This window comes from Pristiophorus japonicus, chromosome 4, assembly GCF_044704955.1.
Source record: "Pristiophorus japonicus isolate sPriJap1 chromosome 4, sPriJap1.hap1, whole genome shotgun sequence".
Classification (NCBI taxonomy): Eukaryota; Metazoa; Chordata; class Chondrichthyes; family Pristiophoridae; genus Pristiophorus; species Pristiophorus japonicus.
This window is the reverse complement of record NC_091980.1, coordinates 29,514,245-29,537,982: the sequence shown is the minus strand read 5'-3', so window position 1 is coordinate 29,537,982 and position 23,738 is coordinate 29,514,245. Positions and strand designations below refer to the sequence as shown.

Genomic DNA, 23,738 nt, shown 5'->3' with positions numbered 1-23,738 from the left:
AGATATCTCCCCTCCCACCAACAAACAACAACAAAGTTCACCAAATTTACTGTACAAGAAATCTTTTCTGTCATAAAATATATTTTTGTAAAGCTACAATTTCCAATTGACCATAATTAGAAAACTTTTACAAGTGGTTGTGCTTTAAACACTGTAGATTTAGAAACAAATAAACCTATTTTCACCTTTGAATTACAGAGCTGTCCTTCACCAGCTGCTGCTGTTCCTGATCCCAGACATGGGCCCACACACAAGTGCATACTATGGGATTGACATGCACAAGTGCACTATGTAGGGTTAACACACAAGTGCACTCTATATCATGTCAGCTGTGGCTCAGTGGGTAGTATGCTCACCTCTGGATCAGAAAGTTGGGGGTTCAAATCCCACTCCAGGAACTTGAACACATAAATCTAGGCTGATACTGCAGTGCAATGCTGAGGGAGTGCTCTTGCAGATGTGTCTTTTGGATAAGGTGTTAAACTGAAGCCCCGTCTGCTCAAGTGGATGTAAAAGATCGCACGGCACTATTTCGAAGAGCAGGGCAGTTATCCCTGCTGTTTTGGTCAATATTTATCCCTCAATCAACATTACTAAAAACAGATTATCTGGTCATTATCATATTGCTGTTTGTGGGAGCTTGCTGTGCGCAAATTGGTCGCCGTGTTTCCTGCACTCCAAAAATACTTCATTGGCTGTAAAGCGCTTTGGGATGTCTGGTGGTTGTGAAAGGCGCTATACAAATGCAAGTCTTTTTTTCTTTCTGTTTGACACATGCAAGTACTTTATGTAGGCCACAAGCCCACACGTCAGATGACTAGAAATCAGAATTGCCCTCTTTTGTTTGTTATTCGATATACACATGCATACATATGTCTATCACTTACAACAACTTGGATTTATATAAGGCTTTTAACATAGAAAAAGGTCCAAAGACACTTCACAGAAGCGTTATCAAATAAAATTTGACACCGAGGCACGTAAGGAGATATTCACATAAGTGACTAAAAGCTTGGTCAAGAAATAGGTTTTAAGAAGTGTCTTAAAGGAAGAGAGGCAGAGAGGTTTAGGAAGAGAATTCCAGAGCTTAGGGCTCAAGCAGCTGAAGGCATGGCCACCAATGGTGAAGTGATGAAAATCGGGGACGCGCAAGAGGCCAGAATTGGAGGACCGCAGAGATCTCAGAGGGTTACATGACTGCAGTTGAGTTATGCAGGTCTCTGACACACATATGTATCATAAAAATCTATCACATAAATACATAACTGTATCGTGTAAGTTTGCCGCACACACAAATGTGATGTAGGCCTGTTGCACAGACACAAACATGTACAGGTTCAATACCCATATCCCCCATATCCCCCAATGCCCTTGTAATTAAAGTCACCACACATGACAGAGGAAGATCTTGTGTCTACTCACCAGAAAGATCCTAGCCTGGAAATTCCGCTCAGTTGCACTGTTCTTTTTTGGCGCAATTCAGATGAAATCGGCAAAATCCAAAGGATCGTGGAATTCTCAGCACAAATTACATTCAGCATAACTCGAGTTTCCGCAATAAATTGTGTTTGTTTTAAAAGCATTGTGCTAGAAGCCGGCCTCTCCCACAAAACTGAACTCGCCCCCATTGTGAGTTTCTACTTATTTACGGGCCTTTGAGGAGTCTCTAAAAATTAAGCTTTTTTGGGGGGGGGGGGAGCAAGGACATTGATAGCAATGTTTTAAAAGCGTTTGAATTTAAAAAAAAATTTCTAAGCAACTGACTACTATACACCAATATAACTGGCAAATGGTTCCGTATAGTTTTTGATCATCACTTTCAGTTCTGTACAATCAGGTTACTCACAGGTGGGGAACTAGGCACTCTTGCATGTTGCTTTTTTGTGATAAACTCATTTTCAGCTGAATTAATCAAACTTCACCAAATTACCACTCTTAAATCTGTCAAGAAAACTTTTTTTAAAGCAAAAATGTTTTTTTTTTCAAACGTACATTTTAAATTGCTGCTCGATTGCGCTGGTGCATGGCAGATTTTGCGTTTGTCGAAAAGCAAATGAGTTTGATCAGAAACATGAGGAAAAAAACACTTCTCAAAACTAGTGCAATTTTGGGCACAATTTGGACCCAGGTCGCCCATTGCACCCAACGCAGAAAATCTAGCCCCAGCCGAATTTTAATTTCCGGCCTGTGCTGAGCAACTGGTCTCAGCTGGGACAACAGTTCTACAATTGGCTTCAGCGACCTCTGTCCCTAAGGGGTCGAGAGAGGAAATGTCTCCCCTCCAGGGAGGGGAAAAGGCAGTCGGGATTTCTGTGGTTGATTGCTGTCCAGCTGGAAAGTGTGCGTGTATGGACATCGGTGAGCTGCGATGCCTTCATGGGCGAACAACACTCTTAGACTCATGCCCGAAGAATGTCCAGGAGCTACCGCGCGCGCCCCTGGAGACATACCCAAGTGAAAGTCCGCACTTTTATGAGAGAAAGGGTGAAAAAGGGAAACAAATCGAAGAACCAAAAAGCTGTATAGACCCAACTAATATATACACACAGACATAAATTAGTTACGAGGCTTGTCACACATGCACACTAGTATATTATAGAAGTCTATTATATAGACTATGCCGCTATCAATGTATCATGCAAACACACATAGAACATAAGAACATAAGAATTAGGAACAGGAGTAGGCCATCTAGCCCCTCGAGCCTGCTCCGCCATTCAAAAAGATCATGGCTGATCTGGCCGTGGACTCAGCTCCACTTACCCGCCCGCTCCCTGTAACCCTTAATTCCCTTATTGGTTAAAAATCTATCTATCTGTGATTTGAATACATTCAATGAGCTAGCCTCAACTGCTTCCTTGGGCAGAGAATTCCACAGATTCACAACACTCTGGGAGAAGAAATTCCTTCTCAACTCGGTTTTAAATTGGCTCCCTCGTATTTTGAGGCTGTGCCCCCTAGTTCTAGTCTCCCCGACCAGTGGAAACAACCTCTCTGCCTCTATCTTGTCTATCCCTTTCATTATTTTAAATGTTTCTATAAGATCACCCCTCATCCTTTTGAACTCCAACGAGTAAACATCCAATCTACTCAATCTATCATCATAAGGTAACCCCCTCATCTCCGGAATCAGCCTAGTGAATCGTCTCTGTACCCCCTCCAAGGCTAGTATATCTTTCCTTAAGCAAGGTAACCAAAACTGCACGCAGTACTCCAGGTGTGGCCTCACCAATACCCTGTACAGGTGCAGCAGGACCTCCCTGCTTTTGTACTCCATCCCTCTCGCAATGAAGGCCAACATTCCATTCGCCTTCCTGATTACCTGCTGCACCTGCAAACTAACTTTTTGGGATTCATGCACAAGGACCCCCCGGTCCCTCTGCACCGCAGCATGTTGTAATTTCTCCCCATTCAAATAATATTCCCTTTTACTGTTTTTTTTTCCAAGGTGGATGACCTCACATTTTCCGACATTGTATTCCATCTGCCAAACCTTAGCCCATTCGCTTAACCTATCTAAATCTCTTTGCAGCCTCTCTGTGTCCTCTACACAACCCGCTTTCCCACTAATCTTTGTGTCATCTGCAAATGTTGTTACACTACACTCTGTCCCCTCTTCCAGGTCGTCTATGTATATTGTAAACAGTTGTGGTCCCAGCACCGATCCCTGTGGCACACCACTAACCACCGATTTCCAACCTGAAAAGGATCCATATAATCCCGACTCTCTGCTTTCTGTTAGCCAGCCAATTCTCGATCCATGCTAATACATTTCCTCTGACTCCGCGTACCTTTATCTTCTGCAGTAACCTTTTGTGTAGCACCTTATCGAATGCCTTTTGGAAATCTAAATACACCACATCCATCGGTACACCTTTATCCACCATGCTCATTATATCCTCAAAGAATTCCAGTAAATTAGTTAAACATGATTTCCCCTTCATGAATCCATGTTGCGTCTGCTTGATTGCACTATTCATATCTAGATGTCCCGCTATTTCTTCCTTAATGATAGCTTCAAGCATTTTCCCCACTACAGATGTTAAACTAACCGGCCTATAGTTACTGCCTTTTGTCTGCCCCCTTTTTTAAACAGAGGTGTTACATTAGCTGCTTTCCAATCCACTGGTACCTCCCCAGAGTCCAGAGAATTTTGGTAGATTATAACAAATGCATCTGCTATAACTTCCGCCATCTCTTTTAATACCCTGGGATGCATTTCATCAGGACCAGGGGACTTGTCTACCTTGAGTCCCATTAGCCTGTCCAGCACTACTTCCCTAGTGATAGTGATTGTCTCAAGGTCCTCCCTTCCCACATTCCCGTGACCAGCAATTTTTGGCATGGTTTTTGTGTCTTCCACTGTGAAGACCGAAGCAAAATAATTGTTTAAGGTCTCAGCCATTTCCACATTTCCCATTACTAAATCCCCCTTCTCATCTTCTAAAGGACCAACATTTACTTTAGTCACTCTTTTCCGTTTTATATATCGGTAAAAGCTTTTACTATCTGTTTTTATGTTTTGCGCAAGTTTACTTTCGTAATCTATCTTTCCTTTCTTTATTGCTTTCTTAGTCATTCTTTGCTGTCGTTTAACATTTTCCCAATCTTCTAGTTTCCCACTAACCTTGGCCACCTTATACGCATTGGTTTTTAATTTGATACTCTCCTTTATTTCATAGAAACAATAAAAATAGGTGCAGGAGTAGGCCATTTGGCCCTTCGAGCCTGCACCGCCATTCAATGAGTTCATGGCTGAACATGCAACCTCAGTACCCCATTCCTGCTTTCTCACCATACCCCTTGATCCCCCTAGTAGTAAGGGTTATCCCTTCTCTTACCGCCCTTCTTTTTCACTGGAATATATTTTTGTTGAGCACTATGAAAGTCCTCCACTGTTCCTCAATTGTGCCACCGTTTAGTCTGTGTTCCCAGTCTACTTTAGCTAACTCTGCCCTCATCCCACTATAGTCCCCTTTGTTTAAGCATAGTACCCTCGTTTCTGAAACAACTTCCTCACCCTCAATCTGTATTACAAATTCAACCATACTGTGATCACTCATTCCGAGAGGATCTTTTACGAGGAGATCGTTTATTATTCCTGTCTCATTACACAGGACCAGATCTAAGATAGCTTGCTCCCTTGTAGGTTCTGTAACATACTGTTCTAAGAAACAATCCCGTATGCATTCTATGAATTCCTCCTCCAGGCTACCCCGTGCGATTTGATTTGACCAATCGATATGTAGGTTAAAATCCCCCATGATTACTGCCATTCCTTTTTCACATGCCTCCATTATTCCCCTGATTATTGTCCGCCCCACCGTGAAGTTATTATTTGGGGGCCTATAAACTACGCCCACCAGTGACTTTTTCCCCTTACTATCTCTAATCTCCACCCACAATGATTCAACATTTTGTTCATTAGAGCCAATATCATCTCTCACAACTGCCCTGATATCATCCTTTATTAACAGAGCTACTGTCCATTGTTCCTTTCCCTTCTTGTCTATCCTTCCGAATTGTCAGATACCCCTGTATGTTTAATTCTCAGTCTTGGCCACCCTGCAACCACGTTTCTGTAATGGCCACCAAATCATACACATTTGTAATGATTTGTGCCGTCAACTCTGTAAACCGCAGATCTATTGCATGCAAGATTTATAAATCAGCCTTGGCTCATTGGTAGCAGTCACACCGCTGCATCAGAGGGTCATGAGTTCAAGCTGCACTCCAGAGAATTGAGCACATAGGAATGTAGGAACATGGAGCATTCAGCTCCACATGTTCTTCAGTCGAATGTCATCACTGAAGATAAACAGACAATAGTTTTCAGAAGGACAGCATGTTGCTACTCATTTAGTTACAGACATTTCTTCCCACACCTATCCCCTACTGTTTTTCCTTTATTACTAGGTTTATGAGAGCCCAATCTCTCTACCCAGCTGTCTCAAAGCATCTTCTGGCTTCAGATGGAGCAGCAGTCGTGGTTGAGCTCAACAAAATCAACACTAAGAGGCAGAGAAATAAGAAAAACAAACGTGATTTGCCCGCTATACCCGATGGCTGGAACAACGGTTTACAGACTTTATGGCAATCTACTGAAAACGGTCTATACTATTCAAAAGGGTTAAAAGCCACCAAAATAGCCAGTACATAAAACTGAGTTCTTCTGTTTCGCACAGTCCAGACTATAAGTGAAAATTGTAGTCCTCCATACATCAGCCTCTTTATAATAAGAATATACAAAATTAGACTTTTAATATAGATTTATATAGATCTACTAGGCAGTCGTACTTATGTGGTGGGGACAGTACTCATTTTAACAAATAGTGTCACTTAGTAATAAACTCCATTACTTAAAATGTCATCTCTTGTCCAAGCTGGTGTGTAATTTGTGTAACAGTAAATTGACTCATATGAGTAAGTGTGGCGGGGTTATTGTTACAATACATATGAGGGTTATGATTCCCCGAGTAGAGATGTGTAGAGATATTGTAAGCGCTGTTGCGGTGCTTTCCATTGTTCAGTATTGAGTGAAATTCAAAATGATTTCATGCTAAATACCAGAAGAAATCTTCACAACTGCATTTATAATGAGGAGAATTCTTAGCTCAATGCACTGAAATATCTGCACACAATATCATAGGCTTCGATCACTTACCTTGTTCCTCCAAGAGATTAAGTTGCTGAAAATTTCACTGGATAAATCACAGCTCATAGTCTGAAACCCTAATAAAAGGGAAGGGTAGCATAGTGGTTGTGTTACTAGACTAGTAATCCCGAGGCCTGGATTAATGATCTGGAGATGTGAGTTCAAATCCCACCACGCCAGCTGTGGAATTTAAATTCAGTAAATTAATCTGGAACAAAAAGCTAGTATCAATAATGGTTACCACGAAACTACTGAATTATTGTAAAAACCCAACTGGTTCAGTAATGTCCTTTAGGGAAGGAAATCCACTGTCCTTACCCGGTTTGACCTATATGTGACTCCAGATCTATAGCAGTGTGGTTGACCCTTAACTGTCCTTTGAGATGGCCTAGCAAGCCCCTCAGTTGTATCAAATCTACAAAGAACAGAGGATCAAGGAGGCGGCTCACCATCACCTTCTCCTTCTCAAGGTCTCAGGGATGGGGCAATAAAAATAAATGCTGGATTGCTGGTGACGCCCACACCCCGTTAAAAAAGAATAAATAGAACCCTAATAAAAACAATGTACCTGGTCAATTCCAATATCAATACCCACCACTGCTTGCATATGTGGCACTCCCAAGACAGATTGAAGAGTGAAAAGTAGCTGCTAACTTTGAGACATGTGTGTTAATTCATGAGTTTATTGGGTAAATCAACCAACTCCTAATCCTGTAACAGTTTTTCCCAGTCAAGCCAACAGTATATGCAGAGTTCTAAGTTTGTATCTTAGGGCCAACTTTCTGGCTTGTACTGCTGGCTGGCAGCCTAGCCCACGAGTCATGTGAGCACATGGCCCTCGATGTTCTGTCCTTGGGAGGAAAATCGTGGGCAATTCCCAACAGCGCAGGTCAGGGGATGAGGCTGTCCTGCCAAGCACATCATCGTTTAATTGTGGGCAAATGCTAAAGTTTGGCAATGCACACTATGGAATAAGAGAAGGGAACCAGGAGGCAAGGGGGTAGAAAAAAAGAACAAGTGACAAAGTAAAAGAAACAAAGCAGGTGAAATTGGCAAAATGCAAAATGGACACTAGTGAATCAGCAGGCTGTTTCATACCATTAACTTCAATGGAAAAGAATATCAAGCTCGGTGTATAAAGGGCTGCTGATTCATTATCACTTGTTTCGCGCTATCACCGAAGACCAGTATCATCCCCGAAAACATTTACACGGCTCATATACGTGTGTATTCATACTGCTAACTGTCATGTATCCTACATGTTTACTGCTGGTACCATTACACATGATGTACCACCAGAGGGCACTGCAGTGGGAGACTTGTAAGTTACCTGTACAGGTGTGCCAGGCCTAGTATAAAAAACAGATCCTCACTCTGGAGTTACCATTAAAGGCCTAAGGTCACTACAGTTCAAGTACAACACGTTGCCTTGTGGAGTCATTATCAGAGCATCTGAAGACATAACAATTGGCGACGAGATTACGGACCTTCACGCGAAAATGGCTAACCTTGGTACGTTGCAGCAGTTCGCCGATGGTGATGGTTGGAACGCCTTTGTGGAGAGGCTCGACCATTTCTTCACAGCAAATGACCTGGCAGGCGACAATCCGGCCACACTGGCTGATAAGTGCAGAGCTATCCTGCTACCAATTGTGGGCCCACTGTCAATGGCCCCGTCAGGGATTTGCTGGCACCAGCGAAGACAATGACCAAGACGTACGAGGAGCTTGTAACGCTGATTCGAGAACAACAAGCCAAAAGAGAGCCAGACACCGGTTTTATACACACTGACGGCCTGAAGGGCAGGAAATCGTGAAATATGCCACAGACCTCAGGAGGCTGGCAGCACCGTGTGATTTCGGCGACCACCTCACCGAAGCGCTGCGGGATATCTTTGTCATCGGAATCGACCATGAGGGCCTTTCTCATAAGCTACTGTCTGCGGATACCACAGTCACACTGTAGAAGGCCATCTCTGTGAGCCAGGCATTCATGACCTCGACCTGCGGCTCTAGGTGGATGACTCATCCTCAGGACTCAAACCCGGCAAATACTGTACACAGAATGGCACCTTTTAGAGGCTGGACTGTCGAACGTGAATCCTCTCAGGGAAGAGAGAACAGGCCCCCAAGTTCCTTAACTCAGAGTCCGCTGAGGAGGGCTAACCGAGTAGCTCCATGCTGGCGTTGTGGAGGGAATCACAGGGCTCGCCAGAGCTGCCTTAAAGACTATGTATGTAAAGGCTGCAGCACAAACGGCCACCTCCAGCGAATGTGTAAAAGAAATATGACTCACTGTGTTGATAAAGAGTTTGCAGATGGCCATGAATCCAGTGCGGATTATGAAACGATAGTCAGAGAGGCAGCTCAGCTCCACGATGAGGTATATGGCATGTTTACCTGCACCACCGAGTGTTCTACATTGAGGATGGAAGCCGAGATAAATGGCGTTCCAGTCTTCATGGAAGTGGATACGAGGGCGAGCCAGTCAGTAATGAATCAAGAAGCCTTTGAGAGGCTATGGGACAATCAAACTAAACAACCCAAGTTGGTCCCGGTTCAGGCAAAGCTGCGCACCTACACCAATGAACTTATCCCAGTCATTGATAATGCGGATGTAAAGGTACTCCATGATGGCGCAGTGCACAAGTTACCCTGGTGGATTGTTGCAGTTGATGGACCAACGCTACTTGGCAGAAGGTGGATGGAGAAGATCCATTGGAGTTGGGAAGATTTTATCCCTCCAGCAATCGACGTCCCCTGTGTGCAGAGGCAAAGCAAACCCTCACCTGAGATTGGATCCGGCACCAGAGAGCAGACCAGCACAGCATCCGAGGCACAGACCGCCCAGCACGACTGTGTGGAGATGATCCAGCTGAGACGACCTGAACGCACCTTCTAGGCTCCAGTGGCAAGACTCCGGAGGAAAAAAATCGGATCCAAATGCGACTTCCCAGCTTCGGTGGCAGAACCCAGGGAGAAGAGGATCACCGCAGTCGACATCGTGGATGGAGGAAAGATGGCGCCCAAACCATGAGGTGAAGCGCTGATGGTGCAACACATAGTACCCAGCGAGGAAGAGGATTGAGGTAAAGATAGCAAGGCTCCCTTAAAGAGGGCCAGCAACCCATCACACTTAAAGGGACAGTTCCACATGTTCAATCAATGTAATAAAAACTGTGAGTTAGATGTAAAATGTGTAATTGCTGATCAGAGTTGTGTACATGCAATAAGCAAAGAAATGTCGTGCGATTGCGATAGGAGCTACTGTTTATTCACGATAAGTAATGAAAGGTTGTGCAATGTAGGATTTCAACTGCATTCAGTCAATGCAGCGGGCACACACCCATCGGGAGCCCACAGGTCCAGCAAGCTACCCAATGCTGCAGCCTACATCCCTGGGACCAGAGTAATGCACCATGGAGTGTGGCCACAAGCAGCTAATACATACAAGCTGCAGAGCAAGCGATCTCAGGAGGGCAACGGCACTGGTATCGATACCCTGTCCCCGATCGGCTCCACCCCCAGGCACCCGATGGCACCAACCGCCACAAGCCTGAAAGAACAAACCGCGCTAAGGCACAGCCTCCAGACCCTATCGCCACCAAGGCCATACCCGGGAACAAAGGATCGCCTGCAACGGTTCTCCCAAATATGACCGGGACCAGCCAGGATCCCAAACCAAATATCGCCCAGGCAAGTGAGTCAGCAGTTCCCTGTGCACTGCTAGACGACTGCTGCAGCGACCCGGGGCGCAAAGCGAGGACAGGGAGGTCACATGCATGTGAACCTGCCTGATGCTAGGAGCAATGGCAAAAGCCCCGAGTGCAGGCAACTTGAGCCTGCCAGCACGGGGCACCGCACCGCCACCAGACTACCTGGACACCATCCACAGTTCTGGCACTAGTCTATCCTCACGCACCGGTGCTGACCCCAGCACTGACTCCAAGAGTATATCAAGTATGTACCTCACCAGTTAAAGGTACTTGCCTCACAATGGTACCACTAATGTGATGCGGTAAATGCAAATCTTTCTTTTTGGACTTGAATGTATGTGAATGTAATGAGCCGCCTGCACAATCTGTAGGTTGGCGGGGGGAGGGGGGGGGAAGAGAATGGAGTGGTCATGGAGGCACAACAGAAACGACCAGCACCCCTACTGCCAACGAAACACCATCCACTCACCCAAGATAGAAACTACCCTCCAAGGGTCAACCAGATAGAGCTAAGCCCAGAGCACAGTCAATGCATGAAGGAGATTTGCACTAAGTACTTGGGGGAGAGTGATGTCATGTATCCTACATGTTTACTGCTGGTACCATTACACATGATGTACCACCAGAGAGCACTGCAGTAGGAAACTTGTAAGTTACCTGTACAGGTGTGCTAGGGCTAGTATAAAAGGCAGGCCACCATGTGTGATCCTCACTCTGGAGTTACCAATAAAGGACTAAGGTCACTACAGTTCAAGTACAACACATTGCCTCATGGAGTCATTATCAGAGCATTTGAAGACATAACACTAACTGTATGAGCTGCGCAGACCAATAAGGTCCCTGAGTCAGTCCCTGATCTGTGCAGTGTTAGCGGATCTCCAACAGGGCAATGGTTAGACATTTGGCCAAAGCATCCTTGATCTAGATGGAGAAAATACACAGCCATAGATTCCTGCTCCCCTGCTCTTCTTCGAAATAGTGCCATGGGATCTTTTACATCCACCTGAGAGAGCAGATGGGGCCTCAGTTTAACGTCTCATCCGAAAGACGGCAGCTCTGATAGTGCAACACTCCCTCAGCACTGCACTGGGGTGCCAGCCTAGATTTTTTGAACTCAGGTTTTTGGAGTAGGATTTGAATTTACAACCTTCTGACTCAGAGTCGAGAGTGCTAACAGCTGAGGCACAGCTGGCACAGTACGTTAAATGTGTATCAGACATTGGTCGCGCTGCTCCCGAACCTTGCTGTGCGCAAATTGGCTGCTGTGTTTCCTACATTGCAACAGTGACTACACAACATAAAGTACTTCATTGGTAAAGTGCTTTGGAATGTCCTGAGGTCGTCAAGGGAGCTGTATAAATGCAATCTTTCTTTTTATAAAAGAAGAAATAAACAAACTCCATTTACACTAAACAATCTTTTAAGTATGGGAATGGGAAACTTGCACGCACTGCTTAGCTTGTTTACCGTTAAGGAAATGTTAAATAACCTGTTTTTACGTTCAGTAAGAAAGAAAGACTTGCATTTATTTAGCGCCTTTCATGGCCATGGGACATCCCAAAGCGCTTTACAGCCAATGAGGTGCTTTTTGAAGTGTGGTCGCTGCTGTGATGTACGAGGCGCGGCAGCTAATTTGCGCACAGCAAGCTCCCACACACAGCGATGCAGTAATGGCCAGATAATCTGTTGATCGAGAGATGGATATTGACCAGGATGCCGGGGATAACTCCCCTGCTCTTCTTCAAAATAGTGCCATGAGAGAGCAGACGTCTCGGTTTAACGGCTCATCCGAAAGATGGCACCTCCGGTAGTGCAGCACTCCCACAGCACTGCACTGGGGTGCCAGCCTAGATTTTTTGAGCTCAGGTTTTGGAGTAGGATTTGAACCCACAACCTTCTGACTCAGAGTCGAGGGTGCTAACAACTGAGGTACAGCTGGCACAGTACGTTAAATGTGCATCAGCCATTGGTCGCGTTGCTCCCGATCCAACGTTATGTGGGCTGTGGCATATTTTAATTATTTTTCCAGAAAATTTTGCCATGAATTCACTATTGGGGGCTGGGGAGTTTAACTTACGGTGTTAGTCATCAATATCGCCATTGCAGCAAATTCCTGGGTCCTCATGAATCCTATGGCTACGGGAGGACCTTTTCTGTAATACCACGAGCTTCTTTATGCAGCTGCCATATGGCAATCGCTAGAGATCCACATTGTGATTCGATCACACTCTTCTCGATCTTCCTCACTGCCATACTCCACCTCACACTCAACAAGCTCCCTGTTGGAGTGGAACTAAGCTACAGAACCAGTGGGAACCTGTTCAGCCTTCGTCATCTCCAGGCAAGATCGAAGATCGTCCCAACCTCTGGTCGAGCTACAGTACGCGGACAACGCTTGCGTCTGCGCACATTCAGAGACTGAACTCCAAGTCATAGTCAACATCTTCACTGAGGCGTACACTAAACATCTGTAAGACAAAGGTCCTCCATCAACCTGACCCCGCCACACAGCACTGCCCCCCAGTCACCAAGATCTACGACGTGGCCCTAGACAACGTGAATCACTTTCCATACCTCGGGAGTCTATTATCAGCAAGGGCACACATTGACGACGAGATCCAGTGCGCCAGCGCAGCCTTCGGCCGCCTGAGGAAAAAAGTGTTCGAAGATCAGGCCCTCAAATTTGCCACCAAGCTCATGGTCTACAGGGTGGTAGTGATACCCGCCCTCCTGTATGGCTCAGAGGCATGTACCGTATACAGTAGGCTCTGCAAGATCCAGCAAATCCCCTGGGAGGACAGATGCACCAACATTAGCGTCCTCGATCAGGTCAACATCCCCAGCATCGAAGCACTGACCACATTCGACCAGCTCTGCTGGGAGGGCCACATTGTTCACATGCCTGACCCAAAGCAAACGCTCCACTCGGAACTCCTACACGGCAAGCGAGCCCAAGGTGGGCAGAGGAAATGTTTCAAGGACACCCTCAAAGCCTCCTTGATAAAATGCAGTATCCCCACTGACACCTGGGAGTCCCTGGCCAAAGACCGCCCTTAGTGGAGGAAGTGCATCTGGGAGGGCGCTGAGCACCTCGAGTCTCATCGTCGAGAGCATGTAGAAACCAAGCATAGGCAGCGGAAGGAACGTGTGGTAAACCCACCCTTTCCTTCAACGACTGTCTGTCCCACCTGTGACAGAGACTGTAATTCCCGCATTGGAATGTTCAGTCACCTAAGAACTCACTTTTGATGGTATGAGACGTGAATTGGCTAGAATAGACTGGCGAGTGATACTTAAAGGGTTGACGATGGATAGGCAATGGCAAACATTTAAAGATCACATGGATGAACTTCAACAATTGTAGATCCCTGTTTGGAGTAAAAATAAAACGGGGAAGGTGGCTCAACCGTGGCGAACAAGGGAAATTAAGGATAGTGTTAAATCCAAGGAAGAGGCATATAAATTGGCCAGAAAAAGCAGCAAACCTGAGGACTGGGAGAATTTTGTAATACAGCAGAGGAGGACAAAGGGTTTAATTAGGAGGGGGAAAATAGAGTATGAGAGGAAGCTTGCTGGGAACATAAAAACTGACTGCAAAAGCTTCTATAGATATGTGAAGAGAAAAAGATTAGTGAAAATAAATGTAGGTCCCTTGCAGTCAGATTCAGGTGAATTTATAATGGGGAAAAAAGAAATGGCGGACCAGTTAAACAAATATTTTGGTTCTGTTTTCACGAAGGAAGACACAAATAACCTTCCGGAAATATTAGGGGACAGAGGGTCTAGTGAGAAGTAGGAACTGAAGGATATCCTTATAAAGCAGGAAATTGTGTTCGGGAAATTGATGGGATTGAAGGCCAATAAATCCCCGGGGCCTGATAGTCTGCATCCCAGAGTACTTAAGAAAGTGGCCCTAGAAATAGTGGATGCATTGATGATCATTTTCCAACAGTCTATCGACTCTGGATCAGTTCCTATGGACTGGAGGGTAGCTAATGTAACACCACTGTTTAAAAAAGGAAGGAGAGAAAACAGGTAATTATAGACCGGTTAGCCTGACATCAGTAGTGTGGAAAATGCTGGAATCAATTATTAAAGATGAAATAGCAGCACATTTGGAAAGCAGTGACAGGATCGGTCCAAGTCAGCATAGATTTCTGAAAGGGAAATCATGCTTGACAAATCTTCTGGAATTTTTTGAGGATGCTAAAAGGCTGCAGGGTTACTTGGCCAGGTTAGGTGAGTGGGCAAATGCATGCCAGATGCAGTATAATGTGGATAAATGTGAGGTTATCCACTTTAGGGGCAAAAACATGAAGGCAGAATATTATCTGAATGGCGGCAGATTAGGAAAGAGGGAGGTGCAACGAGACCTGGGTGTCGTAATACTTCAGTCATTGAAAGTTGGCATGCAGGTACAGCAGGCGGTGAAGAACGCAAATGGTATGTTGGCCTTCATAGCTAGGGGATTTGAGTATAGGAGCAAGGAGGTCTTACTGCAGTTGTACAGGGCCTTGTTGAGGCCTCACCTGGAATATTGTATTCAGTTTTGGTTTCCTAATCTGAGGAACAACATTCTTGTTATTGAGGGAGTGCAGTGAAGGTTCACCAGACTGATTCCTGAGATGGCGGGACTGACATATGAGGAGAGACTGGATCAACTGGGCCTTTATACACTGGAGTTTAGAAGGATGAGAGGGGATCTCATAGAAACTTAAAAGATTCTGACGAGACTGGACAGGTTAGATGCGGGAAGAATGTTCCCGATGATGGGGAAGTCCAGAACCAGGGGACACTGTCTTAAGATAAGGGGTAGGCCATTTAGGACTGAGATGAGGAGAAACTTCTTCACTCAGAGAGTTGTTAACCTGTGGAATTCCCTACCGCAGAGAGTTGTTGATGCCAGTTCATTGGATATATTCAAGAGGGAGTTAGATATGGCCCTTACGGCTAAAGGGATCAAGGGGTATGGAGAGAAAGCAGGAAAGGGGTACTGAGGGAATGATCAGCCATGACTTTATTGAATGGTGGTGCAGGCTTGAAGGGCCAAATGGCCTACTCCTGCACCTATTTTCTATGTTTAGAGTGGAAGCAAGTCTTCCTCGATTTTGATGGACTGCCTATGATGATGATGATGATTGGTACAATCTAGCCATGATCTGCCCTGAATGAGAGCTGCGTTCCGAGGAACACGCTGTCGCCATCAAGTTGCAATGCTGTTTTCTGGTGGAGTTGACAAAATCTCTTGAGACTGAATACAAACCATATTGTTTCTCTATAGCGACAGGAAGTACCAAGAGAACACATTGATAAATGGCCAAGATAACAGCCCACAGCTGGGTGCTCCTATAATGGCTGGACTATATGAAGGTGGCTTACATGTTAGGATATGTCTGGAGCGAGTGATAAGCGCTGAGCTGCTCTCCGTCCGGGTCAGACCTGAAAAGAACACACCGTGCTCGAATGTGTTTCACTGAGACAAACACACACAGTATCTCACCAGATATAGGAGGATTGAGCAGTTCTTGCATAACCCCCTTAAAGCGCTCTCAATTCCAATTTTAGAAATGTTGTCTGGGCTGCCATCCAACATTGTGCCCAAGTAAAGCAGTCTAAAATGATAGCATTTTTAGTTTAATTTACTGAATGTCGGTTCACTCTCCTGTCTGTGCTACATTAACAGATCCCAGCTGGGGCAGGGGCGGGCCTACTTCTATTGGCTTTGGCAGCACTGGATTAGGGAACGGTCAATCAGCCAGAGGTTCCCCCCTCCTGATCGAAGTCTAGGGATCTGGGCTGAACGGTCTGTGGTCTGTGTGCGTGGATGTCAGGGTGGGAATGGGTCAGGCTTCGTTAGCATGCCACGTTCTGGTTGAGTTACCATTGCCATGGCTCACAGCTACATAACAGCCTCCGGGGTAATGCACTGGAGGAGGGGATATTGATGGAACTAGGTCAGGACCATAAAAGGCAAGCTGCCCTGGACAGTGTGGTGGCCCCAATCTGCATGAGAGTTAGGGTTAGGGTTAATAGGGGAAATTAAATGAAATGCCTAAGTCTACATTCAAGGTTTGTACCCTCCCACCGCTGGGTGTATGGGTGTGCTGAGTGAACCGGAATGCTTATTTTATCACTGCAAAGTACCACAAAGAGCAATGTGATAATGAATAGATAATCTGTTTTTGTGATGTTGGTTGAGGGACAAATATTGGCGAGGATACCAGCGAGAACTCCCCTGCTCTTCCTCGAAATAGTGCCATGGAATCTTTTATGTCCACCTGAGAGTTTAAGGTCTCATCTGAAAGATGGCACCGCTGTCAATGTAGCACTCCCTAGGTACTGCACTGGAGTGTCAGGTAAGATTATGTGCTAAAGTATCTGGGGGGCGAAATTGCCCTGCTCCCCAATTGGGGGCGGTAACCTGCTGGGGCCAGGATTTTCTGCGCCTGACGCAGAGGTCCTGCCCTGGCCGCTTAATTTGGTTTACCGCTCCTCAAAGGAAGTGTAGCGCAATCACCGCGTGCTCCACTTACTTTAGGGGTGGGACTAGCGGCACTCATGGGGCGAGTAGTGCAGCACTACACTAATGCTTCGCATAGCGTGGATGCGCTTCAACGCCCCTCCCCTTCGCTTAAAGGGGAGGGCCGCTACGCACTTTGCAAGGCCTCTGCTGGCCTCCACTGGATCACCAGGGCAGGGTAACCTGGCACCCAAACCGGAGTGGACATAAAAGGTTGCACGATGGTGGCCCGGACCATGTGAAAATTCAGGTCGGGAAGCCGATCCGAGAGCCGGCAAAAAAAGTAAGATGGCGGCGTGGGGTGCTGGCGACCTCCCCTTTAACTTCCGCCCAGCGAGCAGATGTCGGCCAGCTTCACGACTTGCGGAGCTAGCGTTGAGACCCGCTTGCAATTTCCCCCGCAGGGCAATAAGCGGTCAGCGCGCAGTGTTTGGGGGGGTCGCCGCGCACGGCAATTACGTCAGCGCCGGTTGCGTGGCTGCATGGGCCATGGCAGCACCGCCGCAAACTTCTGAGCAATTTTCCGGGAGCCAGTAGTGCCCCACTCCCACCCCGGAGACTCCAACTGCCTCTGAAAAAGAGACAATTTCACCCCCCTGGAGTGGGGCCTGAACCCACAATCTTCTGACATCAGAGGTGAGGAAGCTGATACTAAGTCCTCACATTCTTATGTGGGGAGTTCTCCACAGAAAGGAAAAATAAAACTACAAGATTACAAATTTTGACCCCTCCCGAAAGTGCTTCTGACTGATTGCTGGAATATACTGCCATGGATGCCAAGCACCCCATGATCCCTCTGTGACAGACAGGCTATTCACCTGCAGGCATCATCACCCCGGAACCAAATTTTGATTTGATTTGTTAGGTTTTCTTAAACGTTTTTGGTTAGTTTGCAGGTTCTAGTGGTCGTGCCCCTTTAACAAGGGGACACAGGATTGAATTAAATTGGCAAATCGCCATATTTAAGAGTTGTGAGCTTGATGCTGATTAAGCAGTTGTAGATTGTTTGACTCTCAAAAAGGTATTCATCTGTAGGGGTAATCCCATCATCTGACATTCATAAATACGCACTTTCTACCAGGAGTCATCAGATAGCAATCAGGAGCAGGAATGTGTTAAATTTTGCTTCCCTAACTTAGAAACATAGAAACATAGAAAATAGGTGCAGGAGTAGGCCATTCGGCCCTTCGAGCCTGCACCACCATTCAATAAGATCATGGCTGATCATTCCCTCAGTATCCCTTTCCTGCTTTCTCTCCATACTCCTTGATCCCCTTAACCGCAAGGGCCATATCTAACTCCCTCTTGAATTCAATGTCCCAATTGTTACCTTGATTGAGATGAGCTAGCTCAGCACAGCCCAGGCTCAGCTGTGATGTCTTACACAGTCTAATAGCTTTGGACAGGATTCCAGTATTGCCGTATTCCTTTCTTACTAGAGCTGAGGTGGTTGTTCGACTCCTTGCACTAGTTTGGTTTGGTTATTAAACCATTCTGTATTCTGAAATGTCACATCTATAGCTGAGATATCAGTGAGTTACCATTGTTTCTGTTCGAGGTCAGGCTACATGTAAAGAGTTACCCATTATCTCCATTGTTCTTTATGTCTGCAATTAAGTTCTTTAATCTTTGTTATCTGTTTGTACTATGAACTAAAAAACAACCTTGTCATCACCAACACCTTGTTCCGCCAGAAGGACAAGTACAAGGCATCGTGGCAACACCCTTGCTCCAAACACTGGCTCCTGCCCGACTACATCATCGTTCGAGCCAGGGGTCGCAAGGATGTGCGCATCATCCGCGCTATGACAGGAGCTGATGACTGCTGAATGGACCACCGCCTAATCCGTTCCGTCATCAACATCAATGTAGCCCCAAAGCGGCAACAGCAGCAGAAGCAGTGCCGCAGAAAAATCAACGACGGGACACTCAAAGACCCAGCTAAATGAGCCCTATACAGCCAGCGCCTCACTGCTAACCTGGCGACCTTTGATGACCCCGAGACACAGAATGCCCACAGCGCTTGGTCTGCCCTCCAGGCCACCATAACCAGTGCCTACGAAGAGACGCTCGGTCACTCAATCAGGAAACACCAGGACTGGTTTGATGAGAATGGCCAGGAGATCCAAGAGCTAATAAATCGCAAGCGCAGGGCATTTCTGAACCGAAAACAACCCAACTCGGGAGCAGCTTTACAGACAGCTTAAGGCCGAGGTCCTTCAAAAAACCCACGACCTAAAGAATAAATGGTGGGTGCAGAAAGCACAGGAGATTCAGGAGCTGGCCGACAGCCATGATGTGCGAGGATTCTTCACCACAGTCAAGTCCATCTACGGCCCAAGCACCCAAGGCCCCACGCCACTGTTGGCCAAGAATGGGGAGACACTCATCAAGGACACCGAGGCAGTCAGGACCCGCTGGAAGGAGCACTTTGCAGATCTCCTTAACCGAGACTCTGTCTTTGACATGAGTGTCCTCGACTCCATCCCGCAGCTTTCTACCTGCCACCATCTCAGCAAAACCCCAGCCCTGCACAAGGTAGAAAAGGCCATCTGTCAGCTCAAGAACAATAAGACATCAGGAGCGGAGAGGCTCTATTGGCACGAATGCATGACCTCATCTCTCATCTGGAGGGAGGAGAGCATGCCGGGAGATCTCAGAGATGCAATAATCATGACCATCTTTAAAAAAGGGGACAAGTCTGACTGCGGCAGCTACAGAGGAATCTCCCTGTTATCAGCCACTGGGAAGGTCATCGCTAGAATCCTCCTCAACCGTCTTCGCACTGTGGCTGAGGAGCTCCTCCCGGACTCACAGTGCGGGTTCCGTCCACTACGGGGTACAACGGACATGATCTTTACAGCGTGACAAGTGCAAGAAAAATACAGGGAACAGCACCAACCCTTGTACCTGGCCTTCTTACAAAGGTCTTTGACACTGTTAATTGCGAGGGACTATGGAGCGTCCTCTTCCGTTTCGGCTTCCCCCAAAAGTTTGTTGATACCCTCCGCCTGCTCCACGACGACATTCAAGCCGTGATCCCAACCAATGGATCCACCACAAATCCAATCCACATGCTGACCGGGGCCAAGCAGGACTGCGTCATCACGGCAACTCTCTTCTCGATCTTCCTCGCTGCAATGCTCCATCTCATACTCAACAAGCTCCCTGCTGGAGTGGAACTAAACTACAGAATCAGTGGGAACCTGTTCAACCTTCATCGTCTCCAGGCCAGATCCAAGACCGTCCCATCCTCTGTCGTCGAACTACAGTACGCGGACGATGTTTGCCTCTGTGCACATTCAGAGGCTGAACTCCCAAGTCATAGTCAACATCTTCACCAAGGCATACGAAAGCAAGGGCCTTACACTAAACATCCATAAGATAAAGGCCTGACCCCACCACACAACACTGCCCCCCCCAGTCATCAGATCCATGGCGCGACCCTGGACAACGTGGACCACTTTCCATACGTCGTGAGCCTATTATCAGCAAGGGCAGACATCGACGACGAGATTCAACACCGCCTCCAGTGCGCCAGTGCAGCCTTCGGCCGCCTGAGGAAGAGAATGTTCAAAGATCAGGCCCTCAAATCTGGCACCAAGCTTATGGTCTACAGGGCTGTAGTGATAGCCGTCCTCCTGTATGGCTCAGAGATGTGGACCATATACAGTAGACACTTCAAATCGCTGGAGAAATACCACCAATAATGTCTCCGCAAGATCCTGCAAATCACCTGGGAGGACAGACGCACCAATGTTAGTGTCCTCGATCAGGCCAACATCCCAGCATCGAAGCACTGACCACACTCGATCAGCTCCGTTGGGTGGGCCACATTGTCCACATGCCCGACAAGACTCCCAAAGCAAGTGCTCCACTCAGAACTCCTAGACGGTAAGCGAGCCCCAGGTAGGCAGAGGAAACGTTTCAAGGACACCCTCAAAGCCTCCTTGATAAAATGTAACAGCCCCACCGACACCTGAGAATCCCTGGCCAAAGACCATGCTAAGTGGAGGAAGAGCATCCGGGAGGCACTGAGCACCTCGAGTCACATCGCCGAGAGCATGCAGAAAACAAGCGCAGGCAGCGGAAGGAGAGTGCGGCAAACCAGACTCCCCACCCACCCTTTCCTTCAACGATTGTCTGTCCCACCTGTGACAGAGACTGTAATTCCCGTATTGGACTGTTCAGTCACCCAAGAACTCACTTTTAGAGTGGAAGTAAGTCTTCCTCGATTTCGAGGGACTGCTATGATGATGAACTAAAGGATCACAAGCAGAAAGAACTATTAAAAAAAGAAAAGAAAGGCTTGCATTTATTTGGACCTTTCATGACCTTAGGACGTCCCAAAGCGCTTTACAGCACAATGAAATACTTTTGATGTGCAGTCACTGTTGTAATCTATGAAGTATGACTCTATGTAAGTAAAGAAGCATAAAGGTGTTGACTCTCTATGCCGTCAAGAGGGAGCTGGCTGTGGCAGAGATCATATTATATCGAAGGTAAGTGGCTTAATAGTTAACACTTGGTCGATGTGCTCTCCTGGACTGGTTTAGGTTACCTGAGGGGGCTTGGCGAGGAATTTTCCACAGTATTTTTTCCCTTATGGGCCCTGGGGTTTTTCAGTTTTTTTTACTCTCCTATGGTTGCGGATGTGTGGGCGGGGGTGAATGAAGAAGGGTCTAGTTATGATGCTCCAGCCATCATTGTGCGGGGAAGGCTTGATGGTCCAGCTGTTTTTTTTCCTGTCCATCAATTTTATATGTTTCTATATATTCTGTCAGTTTGGCAAGACTGCGGAGCTCCGCTCAACAGGAATCTGGGTTAAAGAGTGGAGATCAGCGAACCCTATCCATGGTGCTCCCAATTTTCTGTTGATTAAAATAAATGGTTGGAAACTGGGAAGCACTGCAATTGGATATGCTGCAACGGATTCTCTGACCCGTGTTCTCGTCAAACAAGACTGTGCAAAGTTTGCCCTTGTACATATTTAGTAACCTTGGAGGAACTTTGTGCTTAAAACCTAAACAGGGCTCAGATTTAAATCAAATACAACAAAGTAGAAACTAGTCTGGGCCTGTTTTGTGGAGGGGTCCTTGAACAGACATTGTACCCTTCATTAACATATCTTAGGCTCCTGTTTTTTAGACATCTACCCCAGACACGGATTTAGAAGTGGGACCTGTGCAGATTGGGCGCAGACTATCTATCACTACTATATTGGTATGGTTTGCACCTATTTTACCCCCGCATATCAATTTTTACCTCAGTATCTCCTAGATGTAAGAAGCTGATACCATTAAGCCTGATGTGTGGGACAGCACTGATATGTAAGCTCGCGGCATATGGGACAGTCCAGTAATTAGTTACTATATTCTACAAATTAAATGTGCTACTAGCTGTGGTGTTTGAGAGATTACAATGGAGTGGACATAAATGCTCACTATAAATATTCATTATATGTCGGCTATTTTGTTAAATTGAGAAAGTTCAGTGAATGACCATCGGCCACTTGGTCCATTGTGTCCGCGCCGGCCGAAAAAGACCCATCCAACCTAATCCCACTTTCCATGTTGTAGGACATCACTGCATTGACACCACTAAAGTTAAGCAGGAAAGATAGAGTTCATTCAAAAAAAATAGTGATCAGTGATCAGAGGCATGGGTTTCAAAAGCCGAGAAGGAAAGATTATGGGGAGCAACGAGTTTTGCCAATTCGAGCTCCTGGGAAAGAATGAGGAGGCAGTGAGATGATTCTTGATTTCAACACAGTGAGGAAGCAGAGATGAGATGAGCACAGAAAGAGAAAAGTTCAGAGGAGAATTGCCTGCGATAGCATCAGTAAAATAGAGATAAAACTAACAACAGTGAAAATCCAACAACCGCCGTAATGAAAGTTTCCGACATACCATTGAGGCTACAGAGAAATCTAAAACATGCATTCATTTTCTTACAGAGGAACAAACATGAAAGCATTTATCACAGCCTCTTCACATATGATGGGCATAAGTATATATTACTGGAGTAACACCATTATATTTTAAAACATTTTTGTTTCTCTTTTATTTACCTTTTGAAGACTGCTGTATATTTAGTAAGGTTCCCTTCTTCTGAAGAAAGCCCCAATTCTCAGGCACTAAGAAATCTCCGAAGTCCGTTGTTTAAAGTCACATTGAATAAAATCTCAAAACGCAACTAAAGCCTTTGACATCCCACTGCAGGAATTTGCATATTTTGCTCAGCAATTTTCCAAACATTTAATGAAGGATTGGTTATAATACGTTTACTCAACGCAAACTATTCCAAATTAAGAGAAACTGCTTAGCTGACAAAAATGGAAATCCGATTTTAAAACTGCATAAACATAATCCTTTCAGAAAGCAATGTTTTGTTTGAGGTATGCAAGATTAAGACTCCATTAATCCAGCATTAACGATAGAGTGAAGGTGAGCCACAGCTTGGAGCAGCATTCGCCTTAAAATTACTGTTTGCAATATTAAGGTATGAGCACTTGTATGGGTATTTGAATGGCTTTGCTCTGCCCACTATTTTAACAGAGGTGTTATCCAACTTAAAACAAACCAGTTAATGCCTCTACTGAAATAATGTGCATAGAAATGCCATTAAGACTTGCATTTTTATAACTCCTTTCATGGCCCCAGGATCCTGCAAGCTACTTTATTGCCAATGATATATTTTTGGAGTGCAGTCACTGTTGTAATGTAGGAGACGCGACAGCAAATTTGCGCACAGCAAGCTCCTACAAACAGTAACAAAATAAATTACCAGATAATCAGTTTTACGTGTTGGTTGATAGATGTTAGCCAGGATGCAAGGATAACTCCCAT

At 45.9% G+C, this 23,738-nt stretch overlaps 1 protein-coding gene across 1 annotated transcript in view; it reads left to right on the top strand.

Moving 5' to 3' along the window:
- Positions 1-21,360: 21,360 nt before the first annotated feature.
- LOC139262856 (fibroblast growth factor 1-like) overlaps positions 21,361-23,738 on the top strand; it is a 70,586-nt gene continuing 68,208 nt past the window's right edge. The window contains exon 1 of the mRNA XM_070878065.1: positions 21,361-21,392. The gene's annotated coding sequence lies outside the window, so the exon portion shown is untranslated. The remainder of the gene's footprint in view (positions 21,393-23,738) is intronic.